Source organism: Pristis pectinata, chromosome 6, assembly GCF_009764475.1.
Source record: "Pristis pectinata isolate sPriPec2 chromosome 6, sPriPec2.1.pri, whole genome shotgun sequence".
In the NCBI taxonomy this organism is placed as follows: domain Eukaryota; kingdom Metazoa; phylum Chordata; class Chondrichthyes; order Rhinopristiformes; family Pristidae; genus Pristis; species Pristis pectinata.
Genome location: NC_067410.1, coordinates 4445605 through 4470438, shown reverse-complemented (window position 1 = coordinate 4470438; position 24834 = coordinate 4445605). Strand labels below are relative to the sequence as shown.

The 24834-nt window shown below is 42.1% G+C and overlaps 1 protein-coding gene across 4 annotated transcripts in view; it reads right to left on the bottom strand.

The window, feature by feature from the left end:
- tpra1 (transmembrane protein, adipocyte asscociated 1) overlaps positions 1-24834 on the bottom strand; it is a 75177-nt gene that overhangs the window by 47045 nt on the left and 3298 nt on the right. For 2 of the 4 annotated variants that reach the window (XR_007956520.1, XR_007956521.1), the window contains exon 1: positions 10181-10390. The exons of 1 other annotated variant lie outside the window; for it this stretch is intronic. The gene's annotated coding sequence lies outside the window, so the exon portion shown is untranslated. Of the gene's footprint in view, positions 1-10180; positions 10391-24834 lie in introns of those variants that run through there. One more of the 4 variants, XM_052018564.1, reaches the window with a different exon arrangement.

Below are 24834 nucleotides of genomic sequence, written 5' to 3'. Positions count from 1 at the left end.
AGTCAAAGGCAAAGCTGACATTGTCATGGTGAATCACAAATCACTAGCTGTATAAATCAGATGTGTGCAGATCTATTTTTAAACCCTTGCTTTTGTTCATTTTTACCACCCCTGATGGCATTAATGATTAGCTTTTCAGTTAGTCCAATTTTTTTTTACAAAGAAAGGACTTGCAGCTGTTGGTTGTTGCATGGTCAGTGTGAAAGAGACTCACACAACAGAGAGGGACATCGTGCACACAGCACATTGTGCACATGACAGCTCTTTGAGCAAACCATCCAATTAGTTCAAATCCCCGCTCCTTTCCCAGCACTCTGCAATGACTGAAACTCTTCCCTCCAGCCTTTCAGGATGTTTATTCCAGGCTGATAATAACTCACCATGTAAAAAGATGTAGCCTCAATAAAAAAAACAGAAAATACTGGGAATATTCTCTCTGCAGATGCTGCCTAATCTGTCGAATATCTCTGTGATGCACGGTTTTCATTGTACTGTACCCCACGTTACTTGTGCACATGACAATGAAATCAATTTGACTTGTACATTAAGCATTTTCTACTTTTTATGCCTTAAATCCCTCTATCAGCCATTCAGCCTGCAGATGAGGCTCCTATTTTGTTTATTCCAGTGAAATTCTTCATGATTTTGATGCCTCAATTAAATCTTCCCTTAAACACCTTAGCTCTTGGGAGACCAACCCCTCGTCCTTTAGTCTTTTACAGCACCTTTCATATCCTGCAGTGCATCATAGGAGCAATGATCAAATAAGATTTGATACCAGAAACCCAGGGCAACATTAGGATTGATGAATAAAAACCAGGTCATGGAAGTGGAAAGATTTTCTGCCTGGGCTCCAATGCCTCTGCAGCACTTAAATATGCCTCTCCATGGATGTCCTAAAGTCTAATGCTGTTGCAGAGTTAAACCTGCCGTGAGATACTCCACAGTGCAGCTTCTGCACTCCACAGGTGCATTTCTCAAGACATAGGATCGTACAGCATATCAACAGGCCGACCTGCCGAACATCATGCCTATCTTTACCCAGCCTGTATTAATTCCATATCCCTTTAATGCCCTGCTCATTCAAGTACCTGCTCAGATGCCTCTTAAATGTTGCTGTTCCTGCCTCCACCACCTCCTCTGGCAGCTCATTCTAGACACCAACTATTGCAGCAAGATGGTGCCGGAGCATGGCGACTCGTTGCAAGCTGCTCTCTACAGATCTACTCATTACCTTTATTATAATCGTTCCACACTTTTAAATTTAAATTCAATGTCACTTACTATTAGTAATAATAATGTTACAGGGCTGGTGACCTGCACTGCACTTTCTCTGTAGCTGTGACACTTTACTCTGTACTGTTACTGTTTTTACCTGTACTACATCAATGCACTCTGTACTAACTCAATGTAACTGCACTGTGTAATAAATTGACCTGTATGATTGGTATGCAAGACAAGTTTTTCACTGTACCTCGGTACAAGTAACGATAATAAACTAATACTTTTTGTGTGAAAAATGTACCCTCCAGATTCCCTTAAACATCCTCCTTCTCACCTTAAACCTATACCCTCTGAGTTTAGACATCCTACCATGGGACACAGACAATGGCTATCTACGTCTCTCATAATTTTATATACCTCTATCGTGTCACCTCTCAGCCTCTCTTAGCCTATCCAATCTCTCCCGATAACCCAAGCCCTCCAATACAGGCAAATTTCTGAATCTTTTCTGCACCCTCACTAGTTAATCATGTCCTTCCAATAGTGTAGCGAGCAGACTGGTGGAAAATATGAGGAAGAACTGAGCAGTTCATCAATCCTCTTGGTCACCTCTTCAGAAATAAAACTCAAATCAAATTCATGGAGCACAATTCCCCATGCACAAAGCCATGCTGACTATTCCTAATCAATCCTGGCCTTTCCAACTGCAATTAAACCCTGTCTCTCAGAATTACTTCCAATAACTTTCCCAGCTTTGATGCAAGGATCTGTAGTTCCCCGGCTTATCCCTGATGCCCTTCTTAAATAAAGGCACAACATTAGCCATCCTCCAGTCCTCCGGTACCTCACTTATAGCTAACAAAGATACAATTTTTTTTAACCAGAACCCCAGCAACCTCTTTCTTTGCTTCCCACAACATCCTAGGATGCACCTGGCCAGGTCCCAGGGATTTAGCCACCTTTATACATTTCAAGATCTCCAACATCTCCTCCTTCATAATGTTGATATGCTCCAGGATATGACTGTTCCTTCCCCTGAACTCACTAGCTTCCATGTCCTACTCCACTATAAAAATAGATGAGAAGTTTTGTTTTTATTTACAGCATGGTAACAGGCCCTTCCGGCCCAATGAGTCCACGCCGCCCATTTTAAACTCATATTAACCTACCCATACGTCTTTGGAATGTGGGAGGAAACCCACGCAGACACAGGGAGAACGTACAAACTCCTTACAGACAGCAGCGGAAATCGAACCCCGATCGCTGGCGCTGTAATAGCGTCGCGCTAACCACTACGCTGTTCATTTCAGACCTCACCGATCTCCTGCAACCCCATACATGGATTACTCCATTGATTCTTACAGGGACCTATTCTCTCCCTAGGTATCTTTTTACTCTTAATGTAGAATCTTCCAGCATCGTCTATCTTATCCGCCAGGGATAACTCATGGCCCTTTTTCCCCTCTTAATTTCCTTCGAAAGTGTATCCTACATCCCTTATACTCTTCAAGGGACTCACTTGATCCCAGCCGCCTATTCCTGACATATGCCGCCTCCTCTTTCCTGACCAGATTATCATTTGCATTCCTCTTAGCATACAGATACAAACAGAACTTAGTATTAATACAGATCTGTCCTTTGGATGAGAATTATCATCTCTCAGACTGAAAGATCCTATCTCACCATTTCAAATAGGTAGATGGAGTCCCCCCCTACCAACCAGTTACATGGTCAACCATTATTCCACAATCGACATCACATAAAAAAAAGGTCTTTGTTGATAGAAATTTCCTCTGCCTAATCAGGTTTTCTACGTTAAAATAGTGATCATGCTGTACATTGTTCACTGTAGAATGTGACCCAGGATGTCCTGAGGTTGTGAAAGGCATTATATAACTGCAAGTCGTTACGTCCTGTTCGGATTTATTTGCTGAGGTAACTTTGACCTTGTGGCCCTTTCCAAACATCCAGGAGTATAGAATCCAAAGCAGAAAAAGTAGTAAGGAAGATATCAATCACAACAGATTTGCCTAAACATCAAGAGAACATATTCTCATTACTGGTATGCTCAGCCTGGTGTGGAGGCTCCAATGCATGGGGTTGCAGAGGGTTGTAGACTCAGCCAGCTCCATCACGGGCACAACCCTCCCAACCATCGAGGACATCTTCAAGAGGTGATGCCTCAAGAAGGCAGCATCCATCACTAAGTACCCTCACCAGCCGAGACATGCCCTCTTCTCATTACTACCATCAGGGAGGAGGTACAGGAGCCTGAAGACCCACACTCAACGATTCAGGAACAGCTTCTTCCCCTCTGCCATCAGATTTCTGAACGGTCCATGAACACCACCTCATTATTCCTTTTTTTGCACTGATTTATTTTTGTAATTTAGAGTAATTTTGTGTCTTTGCACTGTACTGCTGCCGCAAAACAATGCATTTCACGTTATTTAAGTCAGTGGTAATAAATCTGATTCTGGGGGCCTGCTATCTTGTTGAAACCCTTGACTTATGGTGCTAATGAACAATCCTATACAGGGTCCAGAATAGAAACAGTAACATTAGTTGTTCCAACTTCCAGGTCATCTGAATTTGTACAGAGGTTATAGGCTCCATTTATTACCACAGGCGTCGAAATTAAATCAGACCCTTGCAAGTCATTTGGTCAGATTAAACTGCTGCAAGGCCACCCTATCACTACCTTCTCAAGGGCAATCAGGGTTGAACAATTACATGTGACCCTGCCACAACCATCCAAATTGTATTGAATGTACAGTCTCTACAGAACACCCACTGCAATTTGGTTGTCTCTGACAAGGTCACACTGTACTGACAAAACATGCTATGTGGTCCAACTAAAATAATAACAGAAAATGCTAGAAATACTCAGCAGGTGGAGACAGAAGTGGAGTCAATGTTTCAGGTTCATGAGCTTTCAACAGAGGTCTGAATCAAACCCAGTTCCACATTCTCAAAACTCTTTAAGGAAGTCTCCTCAGAACTTGCTCGTGGATTTATTAGAGATGATCATACCCTTATGATGCTTTTTTCTGGTCTTCCCCCACCTTCTTATTATCCACTAACAAAACTCCCCTATGTTCCAGAATCATAATGGAAAGCAAAAAAAAACCCTGAGGTTATCCTGCACTACCAGCTGTCTTTTTAAACAGATCTCCCCACCCCCTCCACTAACAAGGGCAGCTGCATGTCAATAATTAGAGCACAGGCAACAATGGATTTTATTCCTCCTCCGTTTCCTCCTTTACACACACTGCCTCACAGCATTCATAAAGACATGGTCAGCTTCCACCTAAAGAGCACCGATACACAGAACTAGCTCCTCTAGCACTGTTGTATGTTCCAATACCTATGTGTTCTCAGACTTATTGCTTGATATCCAGTCTTGAGATGAATAAAATTTCTCATATTCATTTTCAGACCGGAGTATTTTATTATGATGTAGAAGACATTTGGCCCATCAAGTCTATGCCAGCTCTCAGAGCAATTCCATCAATCTCATTCCTCATTTCTCCCTTGTGGCCCATTCTCTCTCACCTGCCTGTCATCTCCACCTATCGATACCAGGGGTAATTTACAGTAACCAATTAACTTACCAACCAGTCCATGTGGGAGGAAACCACAACATGCAGGGGAAATCCATGAAAACCCCACACAGACAGCACCGGAAGTCAGGGTCAAAGCCTGGTCGCTGGAGCTGTGAAGCAGCAACACTATGTGCTGTGCCACTGAATTAAACAACTGAACAACTTCCCCCAGTTAAATGTTTGATATATATCAAAGTCAACATGATTCACCCACACAGCCATCCCATAGCATTGTCGGGAACTTTTGTATCTGGGACATGCCCTCTTACCATCAGGGAGGAGGTAATAGAAGCCTAAAGACCCACACTCAATGATTCAGGAACAGCTTCTTCCCCTCCGCCATCAGATTTCTGAACAGTCCATGACCCATAATCACTACCTCATTATTCGTTTTTTTTGCACTATTTATTTTGTAATTTATAGTAATTTTATGTCCTTGCACTGTACGGCTGCTGCAAAACAACAAATTTCATGTCATAAGACAGTGATAATAAATCTGATTCTGTTGGTAACCATAGTGTGATCTCAAGGAACAAGCTTCTGACCCCTCATTTTCTCCTTCATCATTGATGGGTTTAAATGCTTGAACTCTCTATACAACTGCTCAAATATCTTTATCACACCATCCAAAGGAGTGGCTCACCATATCTTTTCAAGGGCAATTAGTGATAGGTATTAAATGCTGCCTTACAGCAAGATTCCCATCCACACCATTGACCAGTCTGTGTCTCTCACCCATCTTTATTGCTCCAAACAAACATTGGTCAGCTTCATAATTTACTATTGTCATGGTTCCGTCCAACAGACTTCACACACATTTCAGCTTATTCAAATCTCTGGTCCCCACCAACTTCATTGCACCAAGTTTCAATGGTGCCCAGATCCCCCGATGCTTCAACTTGAAAACGTTCACTCTTTCCCTCACTTCCCTACTCCCTTTCTGCAGTTGTTCTCTCCTCAAACTTTGCATCCCTCCAACTCTGCCATCTCATGAAACTTCGCCCTCCCCTACACACCTGCCATTGCTGGCTGTGCGTTCAGTAGTCAGGATTCCATCCTTCGGAACTCCCTCCTCAAAATCTTTGAGCTCCCTCTGCTCGTTTCAAACCCATCTTGTTAGTCAAGTTTTTTTACCACCCAATTAACTTGGCTTGGTGTCCAACCTTTCCACCTTGCAAAATATTTGAAGGCTTTGTCCAATTTTTTTTAAAGAAGTGTCAAATAAACACTTCTGTGTGAATATTTAGATATTCCCAAATACTTGGATAAATACAGAGGCAGTAAAGAACAAGCAGAACAGAGAAGATTTGCACAAAATTCTAATTATACTGGTGTTACTTGGGAGGTTTAAACTAGTGTGGCAAGGGTTGGGAGCCAGAGCAGTAGGTCAGCAGGTTGACTGATTAAGGAGAAGATACAGGTTAAACAAGTCTAACAATAAAAACAGGCAGGCTCAGGTTAATGAACACAGTGGGACTGATGGTCTGAAATGTTTTCACTGTAATGCAAGGGGTAATAACACACAAGGTAAATGAGCTTAGTGCCAAGAACTACGATATTGTAGCCATGACAGAAACCTAGTAGAGAGAGGGCAGGACTAGCAGCTCAACATTCCAGGGTACAGATGATTCAGATATGACAGAGGGTGTAAAAGAGGTGGTAAGAGTTGTACTACTGTTTAGGGAGAATATCACAGCTGCGCTAGGAGAAGGCATCTTGGAGGGCTCATCCAGCAAGGCCAAATGGTTAGAACTCAGGAATAAGAAAGGTGCAATCACTATGAAGGGGTTATAGTATAAGCTTCCCAATAGCCAGTGGGAGATAAAGGAACAGATATGTAGGCAAATCATGGAAAGACATTAAAAACAAAACGTTATTGTAGTCACAAAATATTCTGCAGATGGTGGACTCTGGAGCAATTCAGCAGGTCAGGCAGAATCCACGGAGGGAAATGAACGGTCGATATTTCAGGCCGAGACCCTTCAACAGGACTGGAAAGGAAGAGGGCAGAAGCCAGAATAAGGAGGTGGGGGGAGGGGGAGGAGCACATGCAGGCAGGGGACAGCTGATTCCAGATGATAGGCGAGTCCAGGTGAGGGGGGGGGTGGGGGGGATGGTAGGTGGGTGGGGCAGGGGGACAAGATGTAATAAACTGAGAGGTGATAGGTAAAGGGCAAAGGATGATAGATAGAGGCAAAGGGCTGAAGGAGGAGGAATCCGGTAGAAGAGGGCAGTGGACCATGGAATAAAGGCTGGAGGAGGGGAGGAGAGATGGGCAAGTCATCAAGGTGGGGGAAGGGAGTTGTTGGAGTGGGTGATTTTAACTTCCCCAACATTGACTGGGACTTCCTTAGTGCCAGGGATTGAGACAAGGCAGAATTTGTTAGGTGCGTCCAGGAGAGTTTCTTGAAACTGTATGTAGATAGTCCAGCCAGGGAAGGGACAGTACTAGACATTATTTTGGGGAATGAGCCTAGCCAGTTATCAGTGGAGGAGCGTTTTGGAAACAGCAACCATAGGTTTTAAGATAGTTATGGATAAGGATAAGATTGGTATTCAGGTGAAAGTGCCAAACTGGGGGAAGGCTAACAGCAAGTTTTAGGCAGGAACTGGAGAAAATAGATTGGGGGAGGCTGAAAAAGGGTAAATCCACATCTGACATGTGGGAGTATTTTGAAGGCCAGCTGTCAAAAAGAAAAAGGAAGCATATGCAAGGTTTAGGAAGCCAAAATCAGACAAGGCCCTTTATGAATATAAAGGAAGCAGGAGAGAACATACAAGAAATTAGAAGGGCTAAAGGTGGCCATGAAATGTCCTTGGCAAGTAGGATTAAGGAGAATCCCAAAGCATTTAATACATATATTAAAAACAAGAGGGTAGCTAGGGAAAGGGAAGGTCCACACAAGGACAAAGGAGGGAATGTATGTGTGGAGCCAGAGGAAATGGATGAGGTCTATAATGAGTACTTTGCATAGGTATTCACCAAGGAGGAGTCATACAGCACAGAAATAGGCCCTTAGGCCTGACTCATCCATGCCAACCAACATACCTTCCTGAGTTAGTCCCATTTACCTGCATTTGGCCCATGGCCTTCTAAACCTTTCCGATCCATGTACCTGTTCCAAAGGCCATGGATGACAGTGAGATTAGGAAGGGGTATGTTGATATTCTAGGGCATGTTTATATTAAGGAGATAGTGTTGGGTGTCTTGAAAAACATTGAGGTAGATAAGTCCCCAGGTCCTGATGGGATCTATCCCAGGATACTGAGGGAAGGAAGGGAAGAGATTGCTGGCAACTTGACAGAGAACTTTGAATCCTCTCTAGCCACAGGTGAGGTCCCAGAAGGCTGGAGAATAGCCAATATTGTTCCTTGATTTAAGAAGAGCAACACAGACAAACCAGGAAATTATTGGAAAAGATTCTTAGGGACAGGATTTACCTGCATTTGGAAAATGATGGACTTACTAGGGATGGTCAGCGTGTCTTTGTGAATGGGAAGATATGTCGCACAAATTTGAGTGAGTCTTTTTTTGAGGAAATAGTAATAGTGGTTGACAAGGGTAGGGCAGTGGATATTGCCTACATGGCCTTTAGTAAAGCATTTGACAAGGTCCCTCATGGGGGACTGGTCCAGAAGATTAAGTCACATGAGATCCACAGTGAATTGGTAAATTGGATCCAAAATTGACGGTCATAGAAGAGAGAGGGTAGTGGTGGAGGGGTGTTTTTCTGACTGGAGGTCTTAACCATTGATGGATCAGTGCTGGGACCTCTGTTGTTTGTTACATTTTAATGATTTGGGTGAAAATGTAGGCAGTCTGAATAGCAGGTTTGCAGATGACACGAAAATTGGTGGAATTGTGGATAGCGAGGAAGGTCATCAAAGGATACAGCAGGGTATAGACCAGCTGGACATTTGGGTAGACAAAGGACAGTTGCAGTTTAATCCAGAGAAGCATGAGGTGTTGCATTTTGATGTCACAAAATGTAAGAGAAAAGTATATGGTAAATGGCAGATCCCTCAGGACCACTGACATACAGAGGGATTCTTGGGCCGCAAGTCCATAACTTCCTTAAAGTGGCAACACTGATGCATAGTGTGGTAAAGAAGGCATGTGGCATGCTTGCCTTCATTGGTTGGGGCATTGAGTATAGAAGTCAGGAAGTCATGTTACAACTGTATAAAACTTAGGTTAGGCCTCACCTGGAGTGTTGTGTGCAGTTCTGGTCACCACAGTATAGGAAGAATGTTTAGGCTTTGGAGAGGGTGCATAAGAAGCTCACCAAGATATTGCCCGGATTGGCGTATATGAGCTATATGAAGAGGCTGGATTATTGTCTCTGGAGCGTCAGAGGCTGAGGGACAACCGAAAAGAATTATATAAAATTATGAGAGGTATAGACAGGGTAGACAATTAGAGTCTTTTCCCAGAGTGGAAATGTCAAATACTAGAGGGCATAGATTTAAGGCGAGGGGGGAAAGTTTAAAGGAAATCAAGTTTTTTTATTATTTAGAAAGTGTAGGTTCCTGGAACAGGCGGTAGAAGCAGATATCATTGCAACATTTAAGAGCGATTTAGACAGACACGTGAACAGGCAGGGAATAGAGGGATACTGACCAAGTGCAGGCATTAGAGATTAGTTAAATGTGGCGTCACGGTCGGCACAGACATGATGGGCCGAAGGGCCTGCTCCTGTGCTGTACTGTTCTACGTACACAAACATGCACTCACAACCTTACAGCCTCGAAACTGAAAAGTTCAGTGCAGCTGGTATTTAAAACAGAACATAAAATTAAAACACTGGCGATCTTGACACCACCTTGTCACACTAACCCTGCGTGGTTTTTTCCATAAATAACACCATGTATCGATCATATAATCGTATTAACAACAATAGGTTGCTCAATTCGGCAAACAAGACGCGTCTTTTCACGGACAAAAACAAAATCAACTTTCACTTTAAGACAGCATAAACAGCGTTGCAAAAAGTGTACCTCTCCCCTTGCACTATTATCTAATTACTCTACTTTCGTGAAGCGTTGAACACCGGGTCGAATTTTATTTCGCTTTCGATTTACTTTCTAGGCCAAAATCCCCCCTCTTAACCAAAAAGTCGATACTCTTCTTTTAAAAATAAAACAGTTTGGCTCCCAGAGCTGAGAAAGGAGACGAATCCAATTTAAAAACAAACCATCACCATCAAAACAAGATCCACTTAATTTGAAGTGAAAGGGGTTACCAATCAGAATGGATACAACGTAACAGACACACTGTTGCAATGGGGCAATGTGTCAATTGCTGTCAGTTTCAATCTAACGTGATCTGCAGGGAACTGATGGTTACTTACAGATCGCAACGTTATGCAGGAGAATTAAAGTTAGATTAGCGGCTCCTTCCCGCAGCACAGGCAGATCATGTCTGCCTGTCTGTCGCCCTCTCTCTCTCTGGCTGCATTTTGGACTTCCACTGGGTCAGCAAATCACCTGACTGGAGCCTCCTTCCAACATCAACTCCGCACAGTTTCCTGCCGGACCGCCGCTTCCTCCACACCGTCCAAATCTTCGGGACTGTCTCCAAAGTGCGCGACCGCAGTGCCGGCGAAGCGAATCTGGAGAGTTTTCACTTTCATTTCTCGTTGCAAAAGAAAACTGAAACACCAAACTGCTGTTAGAACTCAGCGGGTCGAGCAGCGTCTGCGGGGGACGGGGAGGGGGATATTCGTTTCCCGCCCCACCAGAAACTGCTCGACCCGCTGAGTTCCTCCAGCAGTTTGTCTTTTTTTGCCCCCGATTCCAGAATCTGCAGTCCCTTCTGTCCGCAAAAGAAAATTATTCGGCTCAGGGGGACGCAAGAAAATAGAAACAAGAGCAGGCCACTCGGTCCCTCAAACCTATCCCGCCATTCAAATGATTGTGGCTGACTCTGGCTCCTGTGCCAGTTCCCTTATAAACCTCAATCTTTCAAATATACATCTATCTCCCCATTAAATGTATCTAATGCTCTAGCCTCCACCACCCTCGGGGGCAGAGAATTTGTGCCTTTATTCATTCTTTCAAAGAGTAAACCAATTATTGCCACTTCCTTGTTATTTATAAATAGTCCTTTTGGGCTGAAAGGCCTGTTTTCATGATGTATTGCTCTATGACTCCTGCAATTATTATATTTTTAATATTCATAAGGAAAGACAGTTGCAGGATGTATTACACACTTCAGGATGTCCCAAAGTGTTTTAAGGCCAATTACATTTTTTTTGAAGTCTAGTTAATGTTTTAATATTGGAAAAAAATCCAGTTTAAATGCACTCCAGCAAGCTTTCACAGACAGCAAAGTGAAAACGATCAGAGGAATTATATGTCAGTTATGTTGGATAAAGGATAAATATTGGTCAGGTCAACACCCCTGCTCCTCTTTAAATGGAATCTTTAACATCCAGCTGGGAGCGTAGATAAGGCCACAGTTCAGCAATTCATCTGGTAAGCAGCACCTCCGACAGTGTGGCATTCCCTCAGTACTGCACTAGAAATATCAGCTTCGATTTTATGCCCTAGACTTTGGATGGAGTCTTGAATCTACAACCTTCTCACTTAGAGCAATTGTGAGCCACATTGGCCAAGGGGCATGCCTGAATCCAATTCCTTGAAAGGTTCCGATAGGATAATAAATTTTCAGAGGAGGACAAAATTGGGAACCGTAAATGTCAGAAAGTCACCGGTAAATCCAAAAGGGAGTTTGTGCTTTCTCCAGAGCATTGGAAATACAGGAATTGCTGCAACAAGGAATAGCTAAGGCAAATAATTGAAGGGAAGTAAATAAGGAAGAAACGAGAACAACACAGTGTGCTGGAGGAACTCATCTGGTTGAGCAGCATCTGTGTGGGGGGGAGGGAAGGAATTGTCGATGTTTCGGGTTGAAACCCTGCATCAGGACTCAGAGCGGAGAGGGGAGATAGCTGGTATATAGAGGAGAGGGGGAGTAGTATTGGTATTGGTTTATTATTGTCACTTGCACCGAGGTAGTGAAAAACTTGTCTTGCATACCGATTGTACAGGTCAATTCATTACACAGTGCAGTTACATTGAGGTAGTACAGAGTGCATTGATGTCGTACAGGTAAAAACCTTGGCTGCTTCACCAAGGCAGCGAGAGGTAAAGACAAGAGTCCAAGGAGGGGAGGCTGGTGTCCGTGATGTGCTGGGCATCATGTGATGAGCCAGAGGTGATGAAGGGTGTGCTCTGAAGGATGGCAGGCAGATTAAGCCAGGTCGGATAGAGTACGGTAGGGTGCGGTGGGGCAGGGCAGGAGGTGTTGCTCCAGGTTCCAGCCTCTGCAGTCTCTTGTGTCCCCAGAAAGCAGCAGGGGCTATGCAGATCCTATCAGTTGAAGTGGGATGAAAGGCGGGTTACACAGAAAATCAGCACCAACATAAATCAGGTTGATTATCACTGACTTATATGCTGTGAAATTTGTTGTTTTGCGGCAGCAGTACAGTGCAAAGACATAAAATTACTTTAAATTACAAAATAAATAAATAGTGTAAAAAAAGGAATAATGAGGTAGTGTTCATGGGTTCAAGGACCGTTCAGAAATCTGACGGCGGAGGGGAAGACACTGTTCCTGAATCATTGAGTGTGGGTCTTCAGGCTCCTGTACCTCCTCCCTGATAGTGGTAACGAGAAGAGGGCATGTCCCGGATGGTGAGGGTCCTCAGTGATGGATGCCACTTTCTTGAGGCACCGCCTCTTGAAGGTGTCCTCGATGGTGGGGAGGGCTGTGCCCGTGATGGAGCTGGCTGAGTCTACAACCCTCTGCAGCCTCTTACGATCCTGTGCATTGGAGCGTCCATACCAGGCGGTGATGCAACCAGTCAGAATGCTCTCCATCGTACATCTATAGAAATTTGCAGGAGTCTTTGGTGATATAGCGAATCTCCTCAAACTCCTAATAAAGTAGAGCCACTGGCGTGCCTTCTTCGTGACTGCAACAACGTGTCATTCAGATGGGTCGAATAGCCTGCTTCTGTGCATTGTGGGCTGTGGGCTGGGTTTTAACCCCCAAAAACAGTAGTGTTATGTGAGATGTGGGAGGTTAAAACTTTACATAGGCAGCAATACTAATAACCACCCAGTAAGTACTGTATGCTGTTAACTTATATCCTTCACACGCTGCAGTTTTCTTTTCTTGGGAGAAGTGGCTGTAGTTTCTGTTTCATTTCTTTTGCACCTCATCCTTCACCCCTCCCTAACCAACTTCCAACTGACTGGCTTACACACTGTCTTCTAAATGTTTGGGATTTAATGGAGGCAGGACAATGGGTGGGCAGCAAATCAACTCCAAAAATATTCCGTTGAAAATTTAAACATTTAATGACGCTGACTGTCTTTGAGTTAACTTTTCAACATGTTTAACAGTAGCTGTCTGGGTTCCCGCAGGCCTAGAAATATAACACACAATAATTTCCCACAAAGAGGAGTATGATAATGACCAGATAATTTGAGTTGTGAATTGGTAAACTGGTAAATTGGTTTATTATTGTCACATGTACCAAGGTACAGTGAAAAACTTTGTTTGGCATGCCATCAATACTACATCAATGCACTCTGTACTAACCCAATGTAACTGCACTGTGTAATGAATTGACCTGTACGATCAGTATACAAGACAAGTTCTTCACTGTACCTCGGTACAAGTGACAATAATAAACCAATACCAATACAGATCATTTCATTACACTGTGCATTGAGGTAGTACAAGGGAAAACAACAGAATTCAGAATAAAGTGTTACAGCTACAGAGAAAGTGCAGTGCAAGCAAACAATAAGGTGCAAGATCATAATGAGGTAGATTGTGAGGTCAAGAGTTCATCTTAACAAACTAGGGAACCATTCAATAGTCTTATAACAGCATTGTCAGGGGTCAGGGAGGGGTGTGTGGCTGGGGAAGGATGAACAGATGACACTCCTTGCAATCGCAGGAGAAGCAACACTTGTTCTTGCACCTTTTCCCTCATCATCAGCCAGGGTCCTAAACAGCCCTTCCAGCTGAGGCAAAGATTCACATGCACCTTCTCCAACTTCATCTACTGCATTTGGTGCTCCTGATGTGGCCTCCTCTACATTGGCAAGACCAAGCTATCATCCACCTGCCTCTGTCTCCTAATACTCCCCCTCCCCTATCTGACTCCATCTGCCCATCATCCTTCACCCTTCCTCGGTCCATCGCTCAACTATTGTCCCCTGTCTCACTCCCCTCCGGCTCCTCTTTATACCAGCTATCTCCCATCTCCACTCTTAGTCCCGATGCATGGCTTTGACCCAAAACATTAACAATTACTTTTCTCCCCCATAGATGCTGCTTGACACAGTGAATTCCTCCAGCAGATTGTTTGTTGCTCCAGATTCCAGCATCTGCAGTCTCTTGTGTCTCAATTGAAATGACAGGTTTGTCAAAGCTCAGGGTCATTCTTGCAGACTGAATGGAGGAGATCTGCAAAGCAGTCATCCAATCTGTGTTTTTTTTTCTCTAGTGTACAGATTGTATTGTGGGCACTGAATGCAATACACTGAATTGGGAGAAGTACAAGTGAATCAACACTTCACCTGGATGGATGGAGTGTTCTGAAACAGTCAAGTCCGGAGATAACACAGGACCCTCAGCACATGCTCACACCATTTATGCTTGTTCTGCCATTCAAAGCAAAGAAAGCTGCTCTGTGACTTAACACTATAACATCTTTTACCCATTTCCCTTCATATCTTTGTTTATTAAACCAAATTAAGGTGAGAGGAAGGAGTTTATAAAAGTGCATCCGACAGGTAAGTTTTTTTATTTTACAGAGAATGGTTGATATCTGGAACACACTGCCAGAGGAGGTGGCGGAATCAGGTACAATTACAACATTTAAGAATCATTTGGTAGACACAGGGTCTAGGCAAGACATAGAAGAAGACGGACCTAGTGTGGTGGCAAATGGGATTAGTGTGGATGCCAAAAAGGTTGGCATGGACATGGTGGGCCAAAGGGCCTGTTTCTGTGCTGCACAACTCCGTAACTAAAAATCTCTCAAACTCAGATTCAAAATTAACAAATTACCTGGCATCAATTACCATCTGCAGACAAGAGTTCCAAATTTTTAGCACACTTTAAATGTAGACCTGTTTCCTGATTTCACTCCAGAATGGCCTGGCTCTAACTTTTAGACTCTGCATCTCTGTCTTGGACTCCCCAACCTGTGGTAATAGTTTCTTCCTACCTGCCCTGCGAGTTCTCAATATCTTTAAAAAACTTCAAGCAAATCTTAATTTTCTCAGGAATACAACACAGGACGTGTGGTCTATCCTTGTAATTTAACCACTGGAGTCCAAATAATATCCAAATAAATCTATGCTCCACTCCGTCCAAGGCCAATATATGCTCCAGGACACAGCACCCAGAACCACTGCAGGTGTTGACCTAACCAGAGCTTTGTATAGTGGTAAAATAACTTCTGTCCTACAGTCATAGAGTAATGCAGCACGGAAATAGGCCCTTCGGCCCAACTTGTCCATAGCGACCAAGCTGTCCACCTAAGCTAGTCCCATTTGCCCACGTTTGGCCCAGATCCCTATAAACCTTCCCTATCCATGTACCTGTCCAAGTACGTTTTAAATCTTGTTATTGTACCATCAGGTAGAAGATATAAAAGCCTGAAAGCACGTACCACCAGACTCAAGGACAGCTTCTATCCCACTGTTATAAGACTATTGAACGGTCCCCTAGTACGATAAAATGGATTCTTGACCTCACAATCTATGTCGTTATGGCTCTTACACCTTATTGTCTGCCTGCACTACACTTTCTCTGTAACTGTAACACTTTACTCTGCATTCTCTTATTGCTTTCCCTTGTACTGCCTCAAGGCACTGTTGTAATGAAATGATCTGTATAGATGGCATGCAAAACAAAATGCACTGTACCTTGGTACATGTAACAATAATAAATTAATTTACTAATTTCATAGCCAGGTCATTAAATCTCCTTCACCTCCATGTACTAAGAGCATGGATGAATGTTTCTCTTCCCCCAAAACATATTATATTCAATATATATATATAGTAAATACAATTGGTAAATATCTTTCACTACATTCATTGTACCATCAATTCCATATAGAGAAGTATATAAAATTATGCATAAATAAGGTAGAGTTATAAAGTCATGGAGTCATAGAGTAATACAGCAATTCAAGCACAACTGGTGTATTGGAGTATACTCTTAAATATACCCCAGAATTGGTATATTTCCTTTCACGGAGGCAGAGATATAAGGCACTATTTTTTATTTTTTATTCATTTTCCGGGACCTGGACATTGGAAGCAAGGCCAACATTTATTGCCCAATTCTAATTGTTCTTGAGAAGGTCTCTTAGAGCCATGCAGCACAGAAACAGGCCCTTCGGCCCAACTCCCCCTTGCCAACCAAGATGCCCATCTAAGCTAGTCCCATTTGCCCGTGTTTGGCCCATATCCCTGTAAACCTTTCCCATCCATGCTCTGTCCAAGTGGCTGTCCTGGTCAAATCACGTAGATGCCACGGCCAAGAAAGCTCACCAGCTCCTCCACTTCCTCAGGAGGCTAAAGAAATTTGGTATGTCCCCTTTGGCCCTCACCAACTTTTATCGATGCACCATGGAAAGCATCCTATCTGGATGCATCACGGCTTGGTACGGCAACTGCTCTGCCCGGGACCGCAAGAAACTGCAGAGAGTTGTGGACACAGCCCAGTGCATCACGGTAACCAGCCTCCTCTCCACGGACTCTGTCTTTACCTCTCACTGCCTTGACGAAGCAGCCAGCATAATCTGAGACCCCACCCACCCAGGTCATTCTCTCTTCTCTCCTCTTCCATTGGGTAGAAGATACAGAAGCCTGAGGGCACGTACCACCAGGCTCAAGGACAGCTTCTATCCCACTGTGATAAGACTATTGAACGGTTCCCTTAAATGATGAGATGGACTCTGACCTCATGATCTACCTTGTTGTGACCTTGCACCTTATTGCACTGCACTTTCTCTGTAGCTGTGACACTTTACTCTGTACTGTTATTGTTTTTACTTGTACTACCTCAATGCATTCTGTACTAACTCAATGTAACTGCACTGTGTAATGAATTGATCTGTACGATCAGTATGCAAGACAAGTTTTTCACTGTACCTCGGTACAAAGTGATAATAATAAACCAATACCAAAATGTTGTTATTGTACCCGCCTCAACCACTTCCTCTTGCAACTCTTTCCACATACCCACCACCCTCTGTATGAAGAAGTTACCCCTCAGATCCCTTTTAAATCTTTCCCCTCTCACCTTAAACCTACGTCCTCCAGTTTTTGATTCCCGTTCCCTGACAAAAAGTCTGTGTGCGTTCACCCTATCTACACCCCTCATGATTTTATACACCTCTTTAAGGTTGAATAGAGGAAGTTTTCTCCCATAGCAGAAGTATCTAAAACTAGGTGGCATATGTTTAGGTAAAGGGGAAGAGCTTTAGAGCGGCAAGTATTCTCATAACATTTAAGAAGAACCTAGGCAAGCACTTAAATCACCATGGTACAGAAGGCTACAGAACCAGTGCTAGTATAGATTGGTAAACTGGTAAATTGGTTTATTATTGTCACAAGTACCAAGGCACAGTGAAAAACTTGTCTTGCATACCGTTCATACAGATCAATTCATTACACAATGCACTGAGGTAGTGCAAGGTAAAATAACAGAATGCAGAATAAAGTGTTATAGTTACAGAGAAAGTGCAGTGCAGGTTGATAATAAGGTACAAAGTCAGGATTATGAGGTCAAGAGTCCATCTTGTCGTACATGGGAACCATTCAATAGCCTTATAAAAGTGGGATAGAAGCTGTCCTTGAGCCTGGTGGTATGTGCTTTCAGGCTTTTGTATCTCATGCCCAATGGGAGAGGGGAGAAGATAGAATGTCAGGGGTGGGTGGGGTCTTTGATTATGTTGGCTGCTTTACCGAGGCAGCGGGAAGTACAGACAGAGTCCATGGAGGGAAGGCTGGTTTCCTTTCAATCACTTTATTAGTTTCCAAATTAATACAGATTAATATATAACATTGATGTTTGTACATGTAATACAAAGAGATCAGGAGAACAATCATGGCATAGATAATCGTAAAGAATAATAAAATATAAAAAAATCTGTAGATTCCACGATCTCTTAGTAAATGAATATAATATAAAAGAAAGGAAAGAAAAAGATTTATTATGTATTTAAAAGATTTGGAAAAAAATCCCCAAATTAATAAGAAAAATTATAAACAATATATCAAACCAAACTAAAAAAAACTTCAAAAGAAAAAGACAAAAAAAAAGTAAAAAAAGACTGGACTGAAATTTCTCAATAGAAACAGAGCAATATTATGTTGTCAACTCCATTCCTCTAAATTGGAAAGTTATTGAAGAGGGATCTATATCATGTGAAAATATTGAATAAATGGACTCCAAATATCTTCAAATTTAAGCGAAGGATCAATAGTACCACTCCTAAGTTTTTCCAAGTTTAAACATGATATAGTTTGAGAGAACCATTGAAAAGTAGTAGGGGGTATTGGCTTCTTCAACAACCACCGTTGTCTGAAGATAAGATGTAGATGTAGAAAAACATAGAGAGAGTACATACGAAATCCAAATGTTCCACGATGGAACCCAAACGACACTTCAGTGTTTACTCGGTAGTGACTTCCTCACCCCGAAAGCATCCGAACCGTGGTCGTCCACATACAAATACCTGTTTCCTTCTACAGGTCAGCAACAAAGTGAACTCCACCGGATTACTTCCAACTTCCATACATGGATTTCAGTAGCAAACACAGTTATTGTTTCTCATCCATCAGTAGAGAAAACAAGCAGGCTGGTGTCTCTCTCCCTTCTCTCTCTCTCTCTTCTTCTTCTGACTTCTTCAACAACGTCATTACGTCCTTTATCTTCTATTGACGTAAGCACGCCCCACACACACATACACACACACTCTCTATCTTAAAGGGACTTTCACTGAGTCCGTAACACCTCCCACCTAAAAAAAAATTTTCCCACGAAAATTTTAACCGCGCATACAGTTAGTAATGTTAATAATTATCATGCTACACAACTACAGACTATCAGATTAGTACAGATACATGTTTCCCATTTAACATCGGGAAAGACAATCAGCAATCACATTATCTTTGCCTTTAATGTGAGTTATCATGAGATCAAACTCTTGGAAAATTAAACTCCAGTTTAACAGCCTTCTGTTCTTGTTTTTGACTCGGCTCAGAAACACCAATGGGTTATGATCTGTGTAAACAGTCAATGGTTTCTGAGCGGTGCAAACATATACACTGAAATGTTGCAAGGCTAAAACAAGCGACAGTAATTCTTTCTCTATGGTGGAATAATTCTTTTGATGCTCATTAAATTTCTTTGAAAAGTAAGCTACAGGATGGTCAATATCATCAAGGTCACCCTTCTGCAACAACACAGCTCCTGCAGCTTCATCACTGGCATCTACTGCTAATGAAAATGGCTTTTCAAAGTCAGGTGTTTTGAGCACAGGATGGTAGCATAAAATGGTTTTCAGCTTCTCAAATGCTTCTTGACAAGAATCTGTCCAAACAAACTTTACTCCCTTCTTCAGAAGATTAGTTAGGGGAAGAGCAATATCAGCAAAATTTTTACAAAATTTTCGGTAATATCCAACCATTCCCAAAAATCTTCTAACAGTCCTCGTACCTGTGGGAGTAGGGAACTCAGATATTGCTTGAACTTTTGCCTGAACAGGAGCTTGCTTGCCTTGACCTACAACATAACCAAGATACGTCACAGTGGCATGGCCAAATTCACTTTTAGCCAAGTTAACTGTAAGGTTAGCCTTGGAAAGTCTTTCAAACAACCTTTCTAACGCAGAGATGTGATCCTCCCATGTATCATTCCCAGTCACTAAGTCGTCAATGTAGGCATCTGTATGTTTTAACCCATGAATCACTGAATTAATCATTCTTTGAAATGTTGCCGGAGCATTTTTCATTCCAAATGGCAAAACATTGTATTCATACAATCCAGAAGGGGTTACAAAGGCTGAAATCTCCCTTCCTCTATCTGTTAATGGAACACACCAGTACCGTTTTAATAAGTCAATCTTTGTGAGAAATTTTGCCTTTCCCACTCTGTCTATGCAATCATCCACCCTAGGAATAGGGTAAGCATCTGACTTTGTTACAGCATTCACTTTCCTGTAATCTGTGCAAAATCTAACAGTTCCATCAGGTTTAGGTACAATAACACAGGGCGAACTCCAGTTTGAAGTAGAATGTCTAATAATATCATTTTCCAACATGTATTTTATTTCCTGATCAACAAGTTTACTTTTTTCCACATTCATTCGATATGGGTGTTGTTTGATTGGTTTTGCATCCCCAATGTCAACATCATGGGTAATTATCGATGTTCTGTTTGGAACATCTGGGAACAGATTTTTAAATTTTAAAATTAATTCTCTCATCTGTTGTTTTTGTGAAACTTGTAAATGGTCCAACTTCGTTTCAAGGTTCTCCATGATATTTTGGTTTTTTAGTTTCGATGGAACAATATTTGGTCTAAATTGGCCTTCCTCAACATCAACATCAGGCATTCTAGAAACAACCTTTACATCATCCACCAAGGCCACAACTGAATCCCTCTCATAATAAGGTTTTAGCATGTTTACATGACAGAGTTGTGTTTTCTTGCGTCTATCTGGTGTTTTGATTATATATGTTAGATCAGTCACTCGAGATTCAATAACATAGGGTCCAGAAAAACAAGATTGCAAGGGATTATTTTGGCTAGGGAAAAATACCAACACCTTTTGCCCCACTGCAAATGTCCTAGGCCGAGCACGTCTATCAAAATATGTCTTCATTCTTATCTGGCTAGTTTTCAAATTCTCTCTCGCTAGCTGGCAGACTCTCTCCAACCGAGTTTTAAATTTTTGGACATAGTCCAACAGACTCAAGTGCACTTCCTCATTAACCCATTGCTCTCTTAACAACTCCAAAGGTCCTCTCACCCTATGTCCAAATACAAGCTCAAACGGACTAAATCCTATTGACTCCTGGATTGATTGTCTAACGGCAAACAAAAGTAAATGGATACCTTCGTCCCAATCCTTGGTGTTTTCAAAGCAATAAGTCTTCAGCATATTTTTGAGAGTAGAATGAAATCTCTCCAGAGCTCCTTGAGATTCTGGGTGATATGCAGATGATACAATCTGCTTTGCTCCCAGCTCATAGACTATTTGTTGAAAAATTTTTGACATAAAATTACTACCTTGATCAGATTGGATTTCTTTTGGCAAACCAAACAAGGTAAAAAATTTTAAAAGAGCCTTTGACACCGTCTTGGCCTTAATATTTCTAAGGGGTATTGCCTCTGGAAATCTAGAAGTGGCACACATAATGGTTAACAAATACTGATTTCCAGTCTTAGACTTTGGTAATGGGCCAACACAGTCCACAATCACCTTTGAAAAGGGCTCCCCAAAAGCAGGAATTGGCTTCAAAGGAGCCACAGGGGGTTTTTGATTTGGTTTACCTACCATCTGACATGTGTGGCAGGTTCGACAAAACATCACCACATCTTTTCTCAAACTAGGCCAATAGAATTGTTTCAAGATCTTCCCTACAGTTTTATTCACACCAAAATGACCACCCAAAGGCATACTGTGGGCCAGGTTTAAAATCTCATCCCTATAAACTTTTGGAACAACAACCTGATGAATAACTTCCCATTCCTCAGTAACAGGAACATGAGGAGGTCTCCATTTCCTCATTAACACTCCATTTTTGACATAGTATCCAATTGGCACTTTTTCAATCTCCTCACATGAGAGTGCTTTTTCTTTCAATTCTGTCAACTCAGGGTCCTTTGTCTGTTCCACCATAAAATCCTTCCTCGACAAAGACAAATCTTTAAATTCAGGCTCACTATAAGGATGTTGATCCTCCAGTGAAGACAGAAAAGTCTCAGATAAGGCATCATAATTTTCTTCCTGTTTAGGACTGTCACAAGGAACCACATCAGACTGCACCGGACTGTCTGTCTTGGCTAATTCTTTAGCTCTAGCTCAAGTCACCGCACATGATGGGTCATTCTCAGACTCATCAATCCTTGGTTTGGTTGTTAACCGTACCACAGGAACAATTTCTCCATCTGCAAGGTCATTTCCCAATAACAAAGAAACTCCTTCCACTAGCAAACTAGGTCTTATCCCTATCTCGACTGGTCCTTCTACGAACTTTGACTTTAAAATCACCCTGTGAAAAGGGACAGACATGGTGTCACCTGTAACGCCTCGTACTAGATTTACTTCACCAGTGTCACTTTCTTCTCCAAAATTTAAAACACTGTCCAGCAAGAGAGATTGACTAGCCCCAGTATCTCTAAGAATTTTCACTGGCACCTGGGGTGACTCATCATTCAGTGAAACAAAACCCTCTGATACATACGAACGGAATTCTTTTCTCACCTCCTCCAACTTTTCCGCTTTTCCCTCTTGCAAGGACTGATTTTTAACAGCATCTCCTAAACCTTTTTGATTTTTAATTGCCTGAAAGCAAGCATTGGGCACAGCTTCCTTCTTTTTCTTCAAAAGGGCACAATTAGATATCACATGGCCAGGTTTCCTACAGTAATAACAAGTACGCTCAACAGGTTTCTCCAGCCCTGGCTTCTTTTCATCTTTTCCTTTTTGATTACCTCCCAATTTAATCTCCGGTTTACCTGGATTGTCCTTGTAACTCTTTTGAAAGGTCTTAGGTTGTCCCCATTTGGATTTATGGGTTAAAGCATAATCATCTGCCAACCTAGCAGTTTCTTGTAAAGTTTCCACTGCCTTTTCATTTAAATATGTTGTTAATTCAGCTGGAACACATCTTTTAAAGTCCTCCACCAGTATCAATTCTTTCAATTTATCAAAATCCCCATCTACATTTTTAGCCAGGCACCATCGTTCAAAACATATTCTCTTTCCATTGGCAAATTCCATATAAGTCTGATCTGCAGATTTCCTCAAGTCTCTGAATTTTTGTCTATAAGCCTCAGGGACCAATTCATAGGCCTTCAATATAGCTTGTTTTACCTTGGTATAATCAGCTGCATCCTCAGCAGACAAAGCAGAATAAGCTTTTTGAGCTTTACCTTTAATCACACTCTGTACCATAAGAGCCCATCCTTTCCTTGGCCAGTTTGAACTCACAGCAACCTTTTCAAAATGTTGGAAATACTGATCAACCTGATCTTCTTCAAAAGGAGGGACTAATCGAACCTCCCTGCTGGCTGAAAAACCATCATCAGAATCAGATTCCGAACTCCTACGCTTCATTTGTAACTCATGCTGCCTCTGTTTTTCCTTCTCCTCTGCCTCAAACTTTAACCGAATTAGTTCCCGTTCCCATTCAGCCTCTAACTTCATCTGAGTTAGCTTTTGTTCGGCCTCTAATTTCTTTTGTTCTCGTTCAGCCTCTATCTTTAACTGGGTTTTGCTCTCAGTCAGCGTCTAATTTCCTTTGTTCTCGTTCAGCTTCTAATTTCCTTTGTTCTCGTTCAGCCTCTATCTTTAACTGGGTTTGCTCTCGTTCAGCCTCTATCTTTGCCAGTTGCACCTGTGCCTCAGAAATTGCTATTTCACTGCCAGGAAACTGTTTTAACACTTCCTTCTCAAACACCTTCTTTTCCACATAATGGCCAGCTATCAGTCTCTGAATATCTGCCTTTCTCATAGACTGCTTTACTTCTGTAAGGTTTAGCCTTGTAGCAATCTTTATCAAATCATCCTTTTTCGCCACCTCCAATCCCTTTTGGGTTGGTGACTCCAAAAATGCCTTAATATCCATTGCTGCTGGTTTCCACACACACAAGCCAATTAAAAAGAATTTATCAGACCTCCCTCAAAAATCTTTGGATTGAATCCCGAACAAATCTTGTCAATCTGGGGAACAATCCCAGACGACACTCGTTAATCTTTGGATTGGATCCCAGACGAATCTCGTTAACCTTGGGAACTATCCCGGACGAGCCCCCAATTTTGTCACAAACCAGCAACAAAAGAAACACACTGAGCATGATTCAGTGTTAAAAACTATTTTATTAATCACTACTTATGATAATACGTAAAATAAAAGTAATAATGTTAGTATGTTAGAATTCAAAAATGTTAAACCTTGAACGTTAACCCCAAAACTAAACTCGTCGTGTGTGTGTGTGACAAAGTCCCAAACTCCAAGTTCCGGAATGGTTCTTAAAGTTCAGTTCTGCAAGCCATAAGGTGAAACATGAGCAAGGGCTTCTTCAACAACCACCGTTGTCAGAAGATAAGATGTAGATGTAGGAAAACATAGAGAGAGTACATACGAAATCCAAATGTTCCACGATGGAACCCAAACGACACTCCAGTGTTTACTCGGTAGTGACTTCCTCACCCCGAAAGCATCCGAACCGTGGTCGTCCACATACAAATACCTGTTTCCTTCTACAGGTCAGCAACAAAGTGAACTCCACCGGATTACTTCCAACTTCCATACATAGATTTCAGTAGCAAACACAGTTATTGTTTCTCATCCATCGGTAGAGAAAACAAGCAAGCTGGTGTCTCTCTCCCTTCTCTCTCTCTCTCTTCTTCTTCTGACTTCTTCAACAACGTCATTACGTCCTTTATCTTCTATTGACGTAAGCACGCCCCACACACACATACACACACACTCTCTATCTTAAAGGGACTTTCACTGAGTCCGTAACAAGTGTCAAAAAAAGATTTTGGGACAAAAGTTGGAATCGCTTGAAATAAACATAAAAATTTTGGTAAAATATTCATCTTAACCGCATTAATTCAGCCTACAAATGATAAAGACAATGGGGACCATTTAGTAAATAATTGTTTCAATTATTGGTCAGTTAAAGGAAGGCTGGTTTCCATGATGTGCTGTGTCCACAACTCTC